This window comes from Bos indicus, chromosome 2 (genome assembly GCF_029378745.1).
Source record: "Bos indicus isolate NIAB-ARS_2022 breed Sahiwal x Tharparkar chromosome 2, NIAB-ARS_B.indTharparkar_mat_pri_1.0, whole genome shotgun sequence".
Taxonomy (NCBI): domain Eukaryota; kingdom Metazoa; phylum Chordata; class Mammalia; order Artiodactyla; family Bovidae; genus Bos; species Bos indicus.
The window spans coordinates 211,873-229,434 of NC_091761.1; the positions used below are offsets into that span (position 1 = coordinate 211,873).

Consider the following 17,562-nt stretch of genomic DNA (forward strand, 5'->3'; position numbering starts at 1 on the left):
CTGATATGAAATTACCAATAGTGTCATGTTACTACAGGCTAGATATTTGTTTGACATTGTTGGTAGATCAAGACTGATAGTAACAATTACTCTTTGTTTTCTTTTACTGAAAGTTTCTACTTTAAATTCCAATCTTTTAAAAATTTCTTTTTAACATTTTGCTAATGTGTGAAATTGGAGAAGGAAATGGCAACCCACTCCAGTGTTCTTGCCTGGAGAATCCCATGGACAGGGGAGCCAGAGTCAGACATGACTGAAGTGACTTAGCAACAGTAGCAGCAGCAATGTGTGAAAATGAAAGTCGCTTAGTCGTGTCCAACTCTTTGGGACCCTATGGACCATACAATCCATGGAATTCTCCAGCCAGAATACTGGAGTGGGTAGCCATTCCCTTCTCCAGGGCATCTTCCCAACTCAGGTATTGAACTCAGGTCTCCCAACTTCAGGCCTATTCTTTACCAGCTGAGCCACAAGGGAAGCCCAAGAATACTGAAGTGGATAACCTGTCCCTTTTCCAGTGGATCTTCCAGACCCAGAAATTGAACCAGCATCTTCTGTATTGCAGGTGGATTTTTCACCAGCTGAGCTGCCAGAGAAGCCCTAATGCATGAAGTGTAATAAACAGTGAATATTGAAAACTTATAATTAGACATATTTTGCATGTGTGTACACCAGTGAAACCACCATCGCAACCAAGATAAGGAACATGTCTATCATACATAGAAATTTTCTCATGCTTCCTCCCTTCACCATTCCCCACCACTCACAAAGCATCATTTCCATTTAATTCTATTGTGCCCATAGAACATAATCTGCTTTTTTTGTTCCTTTGGTTAGTTTTAGTTTGGTTTGTTTGTTTAGTTTTACAGTTCTTAGACTTTTTTTTTCCTTAAAAAAGTAAAGATGCACATACCATTGTGTTGAGAACTGTAGACTTAAAAAAAAAATAGGTTGTGCATTTTTATCCTCACTCCCAGTATCTAACAGTGTATGTGCCTTACTCCTTTGTAGTAATACTGAGGTCATTTAAATGACCAGCAGAGAGACTTTTATTTTAGTCCAAAGATATTACCTTTGTGAAGTAAATTTTCAGACATGAAAGTACTTAGAAAATTTTACCATATATGAGTATTCTAAAACAACAATTAAAATGCACATTTCAGTATAGAAAGAGAAATTTTTAACATCAATGAATAATATACAGTTTAAACAACTTGTAAATAATATTGTATAATTGATTCAAAAATCCTTAAAGTAGCAGATTGCAAATCTGTTGAAATTGATTCCATCTTTATATCATTTATACATGGGCTGTAGCTTCTTTCTATGTGCTCCTTAATTGTCCAGGAGTGTAGACTGAACTTTTTAACACAGTGATGAAAAGATTTCCATTGTTAGAAAGGACAAATTCTAATGTCAAAGTGCTATTCATATTTACTAAAGTTTCCTTGCCACAGGTAATCATAGAGCTAAACAAAAGGTCAGTGTAGGAAGGAATGACCAAAAAAACATGGATACAAGAATAAATGATTTATTGAGGACCCATATCATATAGATGTAATGTGTTATTTTTTAGTGACTCCATATTTTTCTATCATATTTATGCACAATATTTATTAAAAGCTTTCTCAATATGAGCATTCATTTTCTTTTTTTTAATTTTGCTTAGAAAAATAGTGCTGCAATAAACATTGATGCTATGCATTATTGTTTTTATAAGTACTTCTCATACTTACACACTTACATATTTAGGCTTTTTTTTTTCCTATGAGGAAATCACTTAGTAATGATTCTGTAGCATCAGAGGGTGTTTTACTTATTTAATAGAGAATATAAACATAGAGTATAGAAAGGCATTGAAAATAAAGGGAAAACAGCATAATTCCAATTATAGCACATCCTGAATATCACACCTTCTTGTTTATTTAGACATCTCTATTTACTAGTTTACAGTGAGGAGAAAACTGATCTTTAAAAATAAAACATTGCTAAGTAAATGAACACAATTGCCATAAACATGAGGACATAACTCTCTACTAAAAGGAAATTACAGCATGAGCTTATTTAAAAATTTAGGACAATGCTGAACAGTAAATTTCAGTTAAGTCTGTGAACAAATTACATACATAAATGCAGCATAATTTCTGTATTATTTCAAATGTCTCATAATCCCGATAATTCAGTTCAGTTCAGTCGCTCAGTCATGTCTTACTGTTTGTGACCCCATGAATCTCAGCATGCCAGGCCTCCCTGTCCATCACCAACTCCCGGAGTCTACTCAAACTCATGTCCATCGAGTCGGTGATGCCATCCAGCCATCTCATCCTCTGTCGTCCCTTTCTCCTCCTGCCCCCAATCCCTCCCAGCATCAGGGTCTTTTCCAATGAGTCAACTATTCACATGAGGTGTCCAAAGTATTGGAGTTTAAGCTTCAGCATCAGTCCTCCCAATGAACACCCAGGACTGATCTCCTTTAGCATGGACTGGTTGGACCTCCTTGCAGTCCAAGGGACCCTCAATAGTCTTCTCCAACACCACAGTTCAAAAGCATCAATTCCTCAGTGCTCAGCTTTCTTCACAGTCCAACTCTCACATCCATACATGACCACAGGAAAAACCATAGCCTTAACTAGACGGTCCTTTGTTGGCAAAGTAGTGTCTCTGCTTTTAATATGCTATCTAGGTTGGTCATAACTTTCCTTCCCAGGAGTAAGCGTCTTTTAATTTCATGGCTGCAAGCACGATCTGAAGTGATTTTGGAGCCCCAAAATATAAAGTCTGACACTGTTTCCAGTGTTTCTCCATCTATTTCCCATGAAGCGATGGGACCAGATGCCATGATCTTTGTTTTCTGAATGTTGAGCTTTAAGCCAACTTTTTCACTCTCATCTTTCACTTAGGGAAGACATTTTCTCATTGCCTTTCTAATGTGTTTGTTCTGCAGAGTATATACGATAGGATTGAACATTGGAGTCAAAATGGTGTAGAAAAGAGACAGCAGTTTGTCTAGTCCTTCATGTTCATTTGATTTAGGCTTTAAGTAGGTGACAGTGGCTGATCCATAGAATAAAAGTACAACAGTGATGTGGGAAGAGTAAGTGGAGAAAGCTTTGGTCCTTCCTTTGTTTGCTGGCTTCAGGATGGTGGAGCTAATTCTGATATAGAATCCAAGTATCAACAGAAAGGGAGCAAAGTGACAAACAATACAGCAAATATATAGACCACCATCTCATTAACAAAGATGTCTCCACAAGCCAGTTTTAATAATGGTGGAATGTCACAGAAGAAATGATTGACTGTGTTGGAGCCACAGAAAGGCAGAGAGAAAATCTGGCATGTCTGGCCTATCTGGACTGGGGTACCACCAATCCAGGAGGCAACCACCAACTTGACGCAGACCTGGGGGCTCATGACCAGGGGATAGTGCAGAAGGTCACAGATGGCCACGCAGCAGTCAGTGGCTCCTAGCATAAGGAAGAAGCACATTTGTGTAGCACAAGTGAAAAAAGAAATGGTTCCTGTCTGGGCCCAAAGGTCGACGAGCATCCTGGGAAGAGTGACAGATACCTAACAGATTTCTAGGAAAGAAAAACTGCCAAGGGAAAAATACATGCACATCTGAAGAGTGGCATCTACTCTGGTTATTAAGAATATACCAAAAAGAAACCATCAAAATTGGGGAATATCAGTGAAACCCAGGAGGACAAATTCCATCATGATAGATTTGTTTCTGTAATTTTCAATTGATCTTCTTTCTTTAAATTTACATTTCTTGACTGAATTTTCTTTTTGTACAATTGGACTAGGACATGGGCTTTGGTCTTAATCAGTTCTCAGTTACTTTCTGACACACTTGTGTTATGTGATTTGGGGAAATTTGATTTGAAATCAGGATCTATAAACTCATCTGCAGAAAAAAATCTTAAATGAATTATAAAGTTACATCTACATTCTAATAAAATCTATATGTCTCATCATTTTAATTTAAATTATGGCATGAGAATGGAGAAAGCAGACAAACTACTTCTTACAGTCAAAACATCAACTAACTACTAGTTGTCTAACTTCCATGATTTTTTTCCCCCCAATCAACCTAGTCTATAATATAATAATATCTGGTCTAAAACACCTAACACATTGTTCTATCTTTTTACCCTTAATATTATCTCTAATAACTCATTCTGTAAAGATATGGCATAAGGCTCTACCCTAATTTACTACTTCATAAATGATTCTGAATTAACTTAAAAGTAGAAATTATTATTAGAAGTGGTTATTTTCTAAAAATTGAGAAAGTTAAAACTATAAGAATGTAAGAGAAAAAGCTTTTATATTCAAGATCATAAGCTTCCACCAATTAGAATTCCAAATTACTAAATTAAAATACATCTAATTGCTTAAAAACACAACATTTTGACATTTAACTATTTTTAATCCTATTAATTTTGGACATTTAGTCAAAATTAAATGTTCATAGGGAAAAGAAAGATATATATAAAAGTTTCACAAATGTAGTCAGATATTGTGTCCAATTCCTTCCCTGTTTGCTGTCTGATTTGATTGAGCAACATAAACAATAATAAAAATCAACCAAAAAGGTTAAGCTAAATATTCTTTTTCAGGAAATTATAATTTGGATGCAAAAAATGCTTCATATATTCCCCTATAGAGGAAAGTGCTCAGATGTTCAGTCACATCCAACTCTTTACAACCCTGTAGCCTGCCAGGCTCCTCTGTCCATGGGATTCTCCAGGCAAGAGTATTGGAGTGGGTTGCCATACCCTCATCCAAAGGATCTTCCAGGAGCTGAACCCATGTCTCTTATGTCTTCTGTACTGGCAATCAGATTCTTTACCACTAGTCCCACTCAGGAAGCTCTATAGAAGGAAATTCACTAATAAAAGGTGATTCTTTCTCATTAAAATTATTTTAGTTGTAATGGCAACATTTATTTTATTGACAGTTTAACCAAATATGTTTGATTAATTTGAATGCAATATAACATTCTTTGATTACAGTTTTCTTAATAGATTATTTCTAGAAATGAATAATATTAATATTAGTATTATGTTAACAATAGACAAATTAGAAACATATATTTCAAATGCTTCAAACATATTATTTAACTTTTTAATGCAGAAAGTAAGAAATCTAACTTAAATAAGGCTATCTTAAAGAATAAATAGGTGCTCAACCCATATATACTCACAATTTTAGTTGTTTGACATGTGTATTAGTCGTTCAGTCATGTCGGGCTCTTTGTGACACCATAGAGTGTAACCTATCTACTCTGTGAAGTTTTCCAGGGAAGAATACTGGTATGGATAGTCATTCCCTTTTCCAGGGGATCTTCCCAACCCAGGGATTGAATCTGGGTCTCCTGCATTGTAGACAGACTCTTTACTATCTGAGTCACAAGGGAAAGCCCATAGTTGTTTGATATTATTTATTAAATCTTGATCCTGAAATTTAGAAACTATCTTGAATTAAAATAGAATATTAATACATAATAGTTTATATTTACCTTTTTCAAATTTTTCTGGTTACTTTATTCCTGTTGATGAATTTTTATGTATTTTAAACGTTACATTGTTTAAGATCTGTAAGATTTTTAAACAGGAACTTAACATGCTTTTATAAAGCAAGGCTCTTTATAGAGGAAATCCTCACTTCTTCCTCAAGGGAATATTTGTTTTCCCTCTATACATCTAAATTGCTAGTTAAATGCTCCTGTTGGCAATTAAGTTGGTGTTTTTGCAAACAATTCTTCCACAGTAGATCAGATTTTCCTTCAGGCCTTCCACAGAATATAATTTCATGCCTCCTCCATTTCCTAAATTCAGTCAGTGGGCAAAGACGTCCTAGAAGAAGAAACACCTTTAATGGTCCAACAGTACCTGCAGGAACATGTCCAAACTCTTTATCAACTGGTTTCTTACCTGTGTTATTTGATTTTCTTTAATTCCTCTGAATAGTCTTTTTCCGAAAACCATGCATTGTTATCATCTGAACATGCTCTACTTATTCTCGCACCTTTAAGAGAAACTAAGATTATTTTATTCAAAGTATGATTATCTCTCAGACACCCTGGGAACCCCTGAATAGACACATACAGCTCATTAATGAAATCTATAAACAAAGATTAAGAGCAACTATATTATTTGAAGTTTTTTTTTTAATGTGGATCTTTTTTAAACTCTTTATTAAATTTGTTTCAATATTGCTTCTGTTTCATGTTTTTTGTTGTTGTTGTTGTTGTTTTGGTTTTTTGAGCAGGGATCGAACCTGTGTCCCCTGCACTTGAAGGTGAAGTCTTAACCACTGGACTACCAGGGAAGTCCCAAGAACAACCATTACTTATAGCATTTTCTAAATTAAAAACTCCTGTTTCTTATTGAAACATTTAGTAATTTACATTTCTCAGTTTCAATCCACATGCATGTGTTTTGTGGAGAGAAGCACTTCAAGCATGAATCTAATATTTACAGACTACGTTTTGCTATTGTTCCTGTAACAGAGTCATTTCCCAGTAATTTCTACTCATCTACACTGTATTAGGAGACTATTTCTTTGAATTTTGAGCCTCGGTGTTTTTCCTTAGTCAGGAGGTTTTACTCCCTTGCAATTATTTTACCACACTTCTATAAGGGGACCTTTCGCTTCATTCGTGTCCGACTCTGTGCGACCCCATAGACGGCAGCCCACCAGGCTCCCCTGTCCCTGGGATTCTCTGGGCAAGAACACTGGAGTGGGTTGCCATTTCCTTCTCCAATGCATGAAAGTGAAAAGTGAAAGTAAAGTCGCTCAGTTATGTCAAACCCTGTGCAACCCCGTGGACTGCAGCCTATCAGGCTCCTCCGTCCATGGGATTTTCCAGGCAAGAGTACTGGAATGGGGTGCCATTGCCTTCTCTGTTGAGTAAGTTAGGTAATTTCAAATAGTACCTAACACTGACCTCTACCGGCTGGATCCCATTTTCACTGCCAAAAATGTAGAATTGTTCTAAGTAAAAGAATAAAGACTGTATTTTCTGACTCTAACTCATGTGTCCCTATCATCCCCACAGGTTTTAGGGCAAACACTTACCACACAGCATGTGCCATCAGGAACCTTATGACTGTGTTATACACAGAATTTTGACCAGGAACCCTGTGACTCAAACCACGTTATTCCTAGGGAAAAGGTCCCTAAATGCCCAGTGTGCACACAGTGAGAATTTAAGGATCATAACTAGGCTCTGACACGAGCTCCCTGCAGCCAGAAAAGAGAAGATGCATTTTCTCTCTCGCCCCCCTCGCCCCGTGTACACGCACACAACACTCATCGCTGGGAGGAATTCTTACAAAAATCTCCTTCCTGAAGCTGGAAAATATTCTTATTACCAACAAAAGCTGTATTTGTTTATGGAATTTTATGGATGAAGCAGGGAAGCAAGATAAACTACATATGGTACAAGCAAATGTCTAATTCATTTTTTCCATTTTACTGCTGCTTTAGAAATGCTTTCCTATTTCAAAAGTGTTCTTTGAGAGCTGTCTTTGCTTCTGATTTTGACAGATTTGCTTTATACTCAGAACGCACTCCAGGGGGCGCTAGTGCTAAAGACCCCACCTGCTAGTGCAGGAGACATGAGACACAGAGTTCAATCCCTGGGTTGGGATGATGTCCTGGAGGAGGGCATGGAAACACACTCCAGTTTTCTTACCTGGGAAATCTCGGATGTAGGAACCTGGAGAGCTATAATCCATAAGATCACAAAGAATCCGATGTGACTGAAGCAATTTAGCACACACACACACCCCCCATGCTGAACATACTTGCATGATGACCTCTTTAATATCTAATATACATACATTTTTCTTATACCTTGTTTTCCTGGTGGCTCAGATGGTAAAGCATTCGCCTGCAATGCGGGAGACCCAGGTTCGATCCCTGGGTCCGGAAGATCCCCTGGAGGAGGAAATGGCAACCCACTCCAGTACTCTTGCTTGGAAAATTCCATGGACTGAGGAGCCTGGTGGGCTACAGTCCATGAGATCTCAAAGAGTCGGACACGACTGAGCGACTTCACTTTCTTTCTTTCTTCTTTATACCTTATCTCATTTTTTTCTTCTCTCCATTTTTTGTACATTCAAAAATATTTATTAACAATTTATTATATGGAAATTATCTCAGTCTTTCATTTCTTTTACTTTCAATCACTTTTAGTCTGTTTACTCAAAATGCAGTTCAAGGTGGCTGATATTGAACATATAGCTTTTTAAAATTTTAATGTTTACTTTTCACTTGAACTGCGTAGTCCATATTTAACTTTTTTTTTCTTTTTGACTATAAATTTCTATTTGTTTCCATTTATTCTTTTGTTTTGCTGCTCTTCTGCCAATTTTGGAATTAATTGTTTTATATTTTACATTTGATATCTTGCTCTTTTTATTATCATTTCAGTGATTGCTTCAGGGCTTACAATTTAAAATGTGCAAGTTATCAATGTTTGCCTACAGTTAAAATTGTTCCACTTTGATCTTTGTTTACAACTTTCCACATTCCACTTCATGTCTCACATCAAGCACTTCACACCTGACATTTCACAAACATCATAGTCTTGTAACAGTATACTGCCAGTTCCTCAGGTTGCATTCTTTGTTATTGATGTCATATATTATACTTGTGTCTATATTATAATCCCAGCTTACCCTGTCAATATTTTAGCTTTAAGTAGTCATTTGTCTAACAGATCAGGACTACTATTGCACCTCCCTGAAATCCTCTGTCTAGCTCCTCTGTGAAGTACCCAGATAATAGCATTTCATGCACATTCCCTGGGTTTCTCAGATGCTAAAGAAGTCAAGTGTTAGTTGCTCAGTCATGTCCTACTCTTTGGGACTGTAGCCCACTAGGCTCCTCTGTCCATGGGATTTTCCAGGAAAGGACACTGGAGTGAGTTTCCATTCGCTTCTCCAGGGAATCTTCCCGACCCAAGGATCAAACCCAGGTCTCCTGCTTTACAGTCAGATTCTTTACCATCTGAGCCATCAGTTCAGTTCAGTTCAGTCACTCAGTCGTGTTTGACTCTTTGTGACCCCATGAATCACAGCACGCCAGGCCTCCCTGTCCATCACCAACTCCCCGAGTTCACTCAAACTCATGTCCATCGAGTGGGTGATGGACATGATCCAACCATGGTGATGGTCCATCCAGCCATCTCATCCTCTGTCATCCCCTTCTCCTCCTGCCCCCAATCCCTCCCAGTATCAGTGTCCTTTCCAATGAGTCAACTCTTCGCATGAGGTGGCCAAAGTATTAGAGTTTCAGCCTCAGCATCAGTCCTTCCAATGAACACCCAGGACTGATCTCCTTTAGGATGGATTGGTTGAATCTCCTTGCAGTCCAAGGGACCCTCAAGAGTCTTCTCCAACACCACAGTTCAAAAGCATCAATTCTTCGGTGCTCAGCTTTCTTCACAGTCCAACTCTCACATGCATACATGACCACTGGAAAAACCATAGGTTTGACTAGACGGACCTTTGTTGGCAAAGTAATATCTCTGCTTTTGAATATGCTATCTAGGTTGGTTATAGCTTTCCTTCCAAGGAGTAAGCGTCTTTTAATTTCATGGCTGCAATTACCATCTGCAGTGATTTTGGAGCCCAAAAAAAACAAAGTCTGAATCTGTTTCCAATGTTTCCCCATCTATTTGCCCTAAAGTGATGGGACCAGATGGCATGATCTTAGTTTTCTAAATGTTGAGCTTTAAGCCAACATTTTCACTCCCCTCTTTCACTTTCATCAAGAGTGAAAGAGTCAAAGATTTTAGTTCCTCTTCACTTTCTGCCATAAGGGTGGTGTCATCTGCATATCTGCATTTCTGCCGGCAATCTTGATTCCAGCTTGTGCTTCTTCCAGCCCAGCGTTTCTCATGATGTACTCTACATATAAGTTAAATAAGCAAGGTGACAATATACAGCCTTGATGTACTCCTTTTCCTATTTGGAACCAGTCTGTTGTTCCATGTCCCATTCTAACTGTTGCTTCCTGACCTGCATATAGGTTTCTCAAGAGGCAGGTCAGGTGGTGTGGTATTCCCATCTCTTTCAGAATTTTCCACAGTTTACTGTGACCCACACAGTCAAAGGTTTTGACATAGTCAATAAAGCAGAAATAGATGTTTTTCTGGAACTCTCTTGCTTTTTTGATGATCCAGTGAATGTTGGCAATTTGATCTCTGGTTCCTCTGCCTTTTCTAAAACCAGCTTGAAGATCTGGAAGTTCACGATTCACATATTGCTAAAGCCTGGCTTGGAGAATTTTGAGTATTACCACCAGGGAAGTCCTCAAGTGCTAGTAACCACTACCAAGTGGAAGAAATCAGCTGCTTGATTTCCAGACCTACTGGCAGCTAATGATTGATAATGTCAGCTGCTCTGCTACCTCAGAATCAACCAAATACATAATTGTACATGAGCTGCTCATGTACACTGGGACCCTCTCCCTCATCTGGTCTTTAAAAATGCTTTGTTTAAACACTTGCAAAAGTACCAAATGTTTTTGGAGTACGAGGCACCTGTTCTTCCATGGCCCTGCAGTCAAGCTTTTTGTGCTCCAAACTGGGATGTTTCAGCTGTGTTTGGCTTCACTGTACATCAGGGACACAATCTTGCATTCTGTAACAGTCTCACTATGGTGTGATAGATTTTATTCTTGTTCATTCTAAAGGGGCTCACTATAATACGTTTATTCATGATTTCCAACAAATTTGAAAATTATTCTATCACTGTAATTATTTCTTTACACTTGGCCTTCAGTTATTAATATTTTAGACAATGCCTGTCCTTGAGGCTGTGACTTTTTTTACATCATTTTTAAAATATTCTTTATGGGTTTTATTTTTTTCCAGAATTTAAATTCAAGTTCACTGGCATTTCTTTGCATATGTCCAAATTGCTGTAAATCTAATCACATTAATTTTTCATCTTACTTACTTTTCATTTATATTTCATTCCCTTTCTTTTTACCTTTCGCTCAAGAATTTCAGTGCATTTTTTACAGGTTTTATGTATTTGTTGAAACTCTCTGTGTGTGAAAGTGAAAGTCATGCAGTCATGTCTGACTCTTTGTTACCTCATGGACTGTAGAATGCCAGGCTCCTCTGTCCACGGAATTCTCCAGACCAGAATACTGGAGAGGGTAGGATTCCCTTCACCAGGGAATCTTCCCAAGACAGGGATCAAACTCAGGTCTCCCTCACTGCAAGATGATTCTTTACCATCTGAACCACCAAGGAAGCCCTGAAACTCTGTGTTTAACTCAAATTTTGTTTAGCTATATTTTATTTCAAGTCCTTGGCTATCCTATTAAGAGATTATGGGAGGCATTGCTAAATCCATCACTTGGGGCATCTTGCAGTTATTTTCAATTGATTATTTATTTATTTATTTTTATTGACAGTGGGTTAGTCTTCCTGAGCTTTTCATATTCTAGGTAATTTAAATAGCCTATGATGCATGGGATGAAAACCAAGAGTCCTAGCCACAAAACCACCAGGGGCTAGAATTAAAGTGGCTCTGACTCTTGCCCCTAGCTGAAAGTAAGAATGTTTTAAGAAGAGAAAAACTGTAAAAACAGATACAAATTTTACTATTAGAGATAAAGCTCAATGCATGGGAGATCACACAGAAAAACAGTTTGTTTATCCAACTCAGAAGCAGGGCAGAGATACACCCCCAGAAAGAAAGGGTGAGACATTAGAGACATGAGGAGGAGTACAGTACATCAAAAACTAGGCAGAGATACACACCCTGAGAGGAAGGGGCGGGGGGGTGTCCTGAGTGAGGAGGAGTGCACTGTGGAGGTGTGTAAATCACACATATAGGACCGTCCTTCCGGGGTTTTGTTTACCTTTGGCCAGTTATCTTGTTTCTTCCTTCAACCTGACTGGTCCATGGATCCTCCTCAAGAGGAGTGCACAGCCTATGGGTGCATGTTCATGCTTATTACAGGGTGGGGCACCCTCCCTTTTCAACCCCCAAGAAGCCTTCCTGCACATGTGCAGACAGGGAAGTCTTCCTTGACCTCAGGAGTGGGCAACTACCTGTCTCTTGGCTTTAGCAACGCTCAGCTTTTATCACTGGCTTTGTCCTTGGAGTATTGGGGCGAGAACAAAGGCTCAATTCTACTCCACCTGACAACACCTGGTGTCTGGCCTAGAGGCCCACTGTCGCCCACCTCACAAATATACCCAGATGTTGACTGTTCTGGTTGGGAGGCAACTCCTATGACTCTGAGCTATGCTTTATCTCTAGTATCTCCATTCTTTCTGCAACCACATGGCAGTAATTTTCTTAGAAGCCCCCTGTAAACTTCTCTGGGATATGCATATCCCATTGTTCTCCCTGAGACTTTCAGGAAAATTTAATACAGGTCTATTGGTCAGTTTCCAGCCCCAGCCAACACACTTCTCTTATGTTTTGTGCCTTGGTACAGATCTTAGGATCTTTTGTTGAGTTCTGATGTCTGCCCCCTCAGCTCAGTGATACATCTGTGCTATTCTTTCAGTTCTATTTATCCATACTTTGATCAGGAAATTGTCTCCAGGCATAAAACCAGTATGGTCATGAGATTAACATCGTGAATTTTCTTTCATGATGGACAGACTCTTAAGGTGGGTTCTGTGGTCCCTACCTCCTGATAACCATACTTCTGGTCAATACCTTCCAACTGAGTGTAATTGGTCATATACACTACTACTAGTCCAGTCAGGGAAGTAATATAGGATGTCTGCTGCTGCTAAGTCGCTTCAGTCATGTCCGACTCTGTGCGACCCCATAGATGGCAGCCCACCAGGCCCCCCTGTCCCTGGGATTCTCCAGGCAAGAACACTGGAGTGGGTTGCCATTTCCTTCTCCAATGCATGAAAGTGAAAAGTGAAAGTGAAGTCACTCAGTCATGCCCGACTCTTTGCAACCCCATGGACTGCAGACCACCAGGCTCCTCAGTCCGTGGGATTTTCCAGGCAAAAGTACTGGAGTGGAGTGCCATTGCCTTCTCCAATTGTGTAAATAAGAATCCATTACAGAAGCCTGTAACATCCATCTCAGTAGGAGGCTCTTAAAGAAGCAAACTATCATATTAGTTGTTGCTTATGATGAGGACCAGAGAGCCTTAGCCAGTATCTAGCCAGAAGTGACACTTCCAGTCTAAAAATTGCAATCAATTGAATTATGCCAACAAAACTGGGTCTTTCGCCAGTTAATCCTCAGCTGAGTCAACAACCCTGGATAATACCCTGATTGCAATCTTGTGAGACCCTACACAGAAGAATATGCAACTCCGTGATAAGAGTCCTGGCCTACAGAACTCGGGAATGATTACTGCATGTCTGTATATATGTATCTGTGTGTGTGTGTGTGTGTGTGCGTGTATGTGCGTGTGTTTAAAATTTTGATAATGTGTTATGCAACAAAAAATTAATGTACATTGCAAGGTATCACAACCTTAACTCTGAAGTCTAATTCCTGAGTACAGTAATATGTAACGTTTTTCTCTTTTATCTTGGTGGTTGTGTAATAGGACCCTCAAAATTAAAACTGTTTGACAAGTGATTTTGCTCTTTGTTTTGTTTTTCCCCTCTGTGTTCTCCTGTCATTGCTGAAAACTAAAATTTGCATTCTTTGTTAATGTGCATTCTTTGTTGCTGATTCATGTGCATGGCATTCTCACTGTTTCTATTAGGGGAAACACACTGACTGAAACTGCCCACCCTGGCTAGAAACCTTAGTACATATTTGCATGAATTATTTTACCATGGGAAGTCCTGGTAAGAAACTAACAAGACACCATCAACTGGAAGAATCTGGGAAAGGTCAAAAGGAGACTCTACATGTCCTACCACCTCCCAGAAGCCTTCTTGTTGACATCCACCTTGGCTGAGCAATGAGTGCACCACCAGAAAGGACCCTGAGTCAGAATGATCAGCCAAAGACAATCTGGAAACTAATTCCATCAACATAAATCCCAGCCTGTGAGTCACATGGCAGGGCAATCCTCCTGGGCTCCCTCACCACCCTGGCCTCTGCCTGGGCATCCATTCCCAATAAAGTTTCTTGCTTTGTCAGTGACTGTGTCTCCTCTGACAATTCATTTCTGAGTGTTAGACGAGAGCCCCCTTTTGGGCTCTGGAAGGGGTTCCCCTTCCTGCAGCTTTTCTGCTCCTTCCTCCCGACTTGACCACAGAAACCCAAGGCCATGGTCAGCAAAGCAAGAATTATCAAAAGAGGACTATTTTGACCAGGACCAGGGGACCAAAATAAATGGCTGAAGAAAATGTCATGGAAAAAACTAGCCTTGAGAAGCAATCAACCATAAGTGACAACTATTGTTCAGTCATGTCTGACTCTTTGCAACCCCATGAACTGCAGCACAGCAGGCTTTCCTGTCCTTCACTGTTTCCCTGAGTCTACTCAGCTCATGTCCATTGAGTCAGTGATGCCATCCAACCTCTCATCCTCTGTCACCCCTCTTCTTCCTGCCCTCAATCTTTCCCAGCATCAAGGTCTTTTCCAATGAGTCGGCTCTTCACATCAGGCTGAGTATTGGAGCTTCAGCTTCAGCATCAGTCCTTCCAGTGAATATTCAGGGTCAGCTGCTTTCCGAATAAAGTCATTTTCCTTACCTCAACACTTTGCCTCTCAGATTCATTCATTGGCCTGTTGTGTGGAGAGCAGAGTGAACTTGGACTCAGTACCAAGAGGGCATCTCCTAGAATTCTAGAATTTTGGCTGCAAAACCATAAAATGATGCCAAAAACCATGGAAGTCACCAGTGGAAAATATCAAAGCCACCTGTCCCTGAATGATTTGTTTACAGTGAAGCTTAACCCTAAATTAGGATGTGTATGTGTTTGTCACTCAGTAGCATCCAACTCTTTGCAAATATTCTGCTTTAGAACACTCAGATCTTAGAAATGTAGGACTTTCCTATCTTTATCAGAGTTTAACCAAATTAGCACAGATGTACTACTTATTTTTCTGCTCTCCCTCTGCATAAATTATCTAAGAACATTCTTCACACTTATCTCCTACATTCCACATAGCCACTGCACTAACATGTGAATGCACTTACCTGGCCACAGGTGATTGAGTCCACAGTGTCTGTTATACAAAGATGGTTCCACCAAACTACTGCAGTTGTTTAAATAAGAACCAAGAGAAAGTGTTTATTCCTCTTTGTCTGTAGTGTTTTTTGTTTGTTTGTTTGTTTGTTTTTAGACTAGGAATTGTTTTCCATATCTTCCTCAGTATTGACTGGAGAAAATTTAAAGTCAGACGTCAGGGAGATAAAGGATAATCAAACAGATGTATAAAAAAGTATGTATGCATTTTTCATCTTTCTGTTTTCCTTTACCCATGAGTTAATGACTGACACACACAATGCAACCATGACTAATAAATTATATTTTTACTTCTTATTTGTTTTATAACAAAGGCAAACATGATAATACAATTTCAGGAGATTTAATGCTTTGAGCCCAATTCACAAATTCAGTTTTTGACATAGCAATGTGTCCACAGATGGGCTAGTATCACAAAGTTTAAAGAGAATGCTAACATAAGTACACATCAATTTCCTATCCAAGGCAGTAAATTATATCTTAGTTTAGCAAAAAATAACCACATTTCTGTTTTCTGGTGCAGCACTTTCCATTTGACATACATCCGATATAGTTTCAATAAAGCTATTTGTTTTAAAATTATTTCGATAAGGCTACAAGTTGGCAATAAAGCTATCTAGTTGTAAGAAGTTATATATATATGCAACCTACTCCAGTATTCTTTTTTTTTTTTTTCTTTTTTTTTTTTTTCTTCCAATTTTATTTTATTTTTAAACTTTACATAATTGTATTAGTTTTGCCAAATATCAAAATGAATCCGCCACAGGTATACATGTGTTCCCCATCCCGAACCCTCCTCCCTCCTCCCTCCCCATACCATCCCTCTGGGCCGTCCCAGTGCACCAGCCCCAAGTATCCAGCATCATGCATCGAACCTGGACTGGCAACTCGTTTCCTACATGATATTTTACATGTTTCACTGCCATTCTCCCACATCTTCCCACCCTCTCCCTCTCCCACAGAGTCCATAAGACTGTTCTATACATCAGTGTCTCTTTTGCTGTCTCGTACACCGGGTTATTGTTACCATCTTTCTAAATTCCATATATATGCGTTAGTATACTGTATTTATGTTTTTCCTTCTGGCTTACTTCACTCTGTATAATAGGCTCCAGTTTCATCCACCTCATTAGAACTGATTCAAATGTATTCTTTTTAATGGCTGAGTAATACTCCATTGTGTATATGTACCACTGCTTTCTTATCTATTCATCTGCTGATGGACATCTAGGTTGCTTCCACGTCTTGGCTATTACAAACAGTGCTGCGATGAACATTGGGGTACACGTGTCTCTTTCCCTTCTGGTTTCCTCAGTGTGTATGCCCAGCAGTGGGATTGCTGGATCATAAGGCAGTTCTATTTCCAGTTTTTTAAGGAATCTCCACACTGTTCTCCATAGTGGCTGTACTAGTTTGCATTCCCACCAACAGTGTAAGAGGGTTCCCTTTTCTCCACACCCTCTCCAGCATTTATTATTTGTAGACTTTTGGATCGCAGCCATTCTGACTGGTGTGAAATGGTACCTCATAGTGGTTTTGATTTGCATTTCTCTGATAATGAGTGATGTTGAGCATCTTTTCATGTGTTTGTTAGCCATCTGTATGTCTTTTTTGGAGAAATGTCTATTTAGTTCTTTGGCCCATTTTTTGATTGGGTCGTTTATTTTTCTGGAGTTGAGCTGTAGGAGTTGCTTGTATATTTTTGAGATTAGTTGTTTGTCGGTTGCTTCATTTGCTATTATTTTCTCCCATTCTGAAGACTGTCTTTTCACCTTGCTAATAGTTTCCTTTGATGTGCAGAAGCTTTTAAGGTTAATTAGGTCCCATTTGTTTATTTTTGCTTTTATTTCCAATATTCTGGGAGGTGGGTCATAGAGGATCCTGCTGTGATGTATGTCGGAGAGTGTTTTGCCTATGTTCTCCTCTAGGAGTTTTATAGTTTCTGGTCTTACGTTTAGATCTTTAATCCATTTTGAGTTTATTTTTGTGTATGGTGTTAGAAAGTGGTCCAGTTTCATTCTTTTACAAGTGGTTGACCAGATTTCCCAGCACCACTTGTTAAAGAGATTGTCTTTAATCCATTGTATATTCTTGCCTCCTTTGTCGAAGATAAGGTGTCCATATGTGCGTGGATTTATCTCTGGGCTTTCTATTTTATTCCATTGATCAATATTTCTGTCTTTGTGCCAGTACCATACTGTCTTGATAACTGTGGCTTTGTAGTAGAGCCTGAAGTCAGGTAAGTTGATTCCTCCAGTTCCATTCTTCTTTCTCAAGATCGCTTTGGCTATTCGAGGTTTTTTGTATTTCCATACAAATTGTGAAATTATTTGTTCTAGCTCTGTGAAGAATACTGTTGGTAGCTTGATAGGGATTGCGTTGAATCTATAAATTGC

At 38.9% G+C, this 17,562-nt stretch overlaps 1 pseudogene; it reads right to left on the reverse strand.

Moving 5' to 3' along the window:
- Positions 1–2,896: 2,896 nt before the first annotated feature.
- Positions 2,897–3,612, reverse strand: LOC109574882 (olfactory receptor 10AG1-like; annotated as a pseudogene).
- Positions 3,613–17,562: the final 13,950 nt, after the last annotated feature.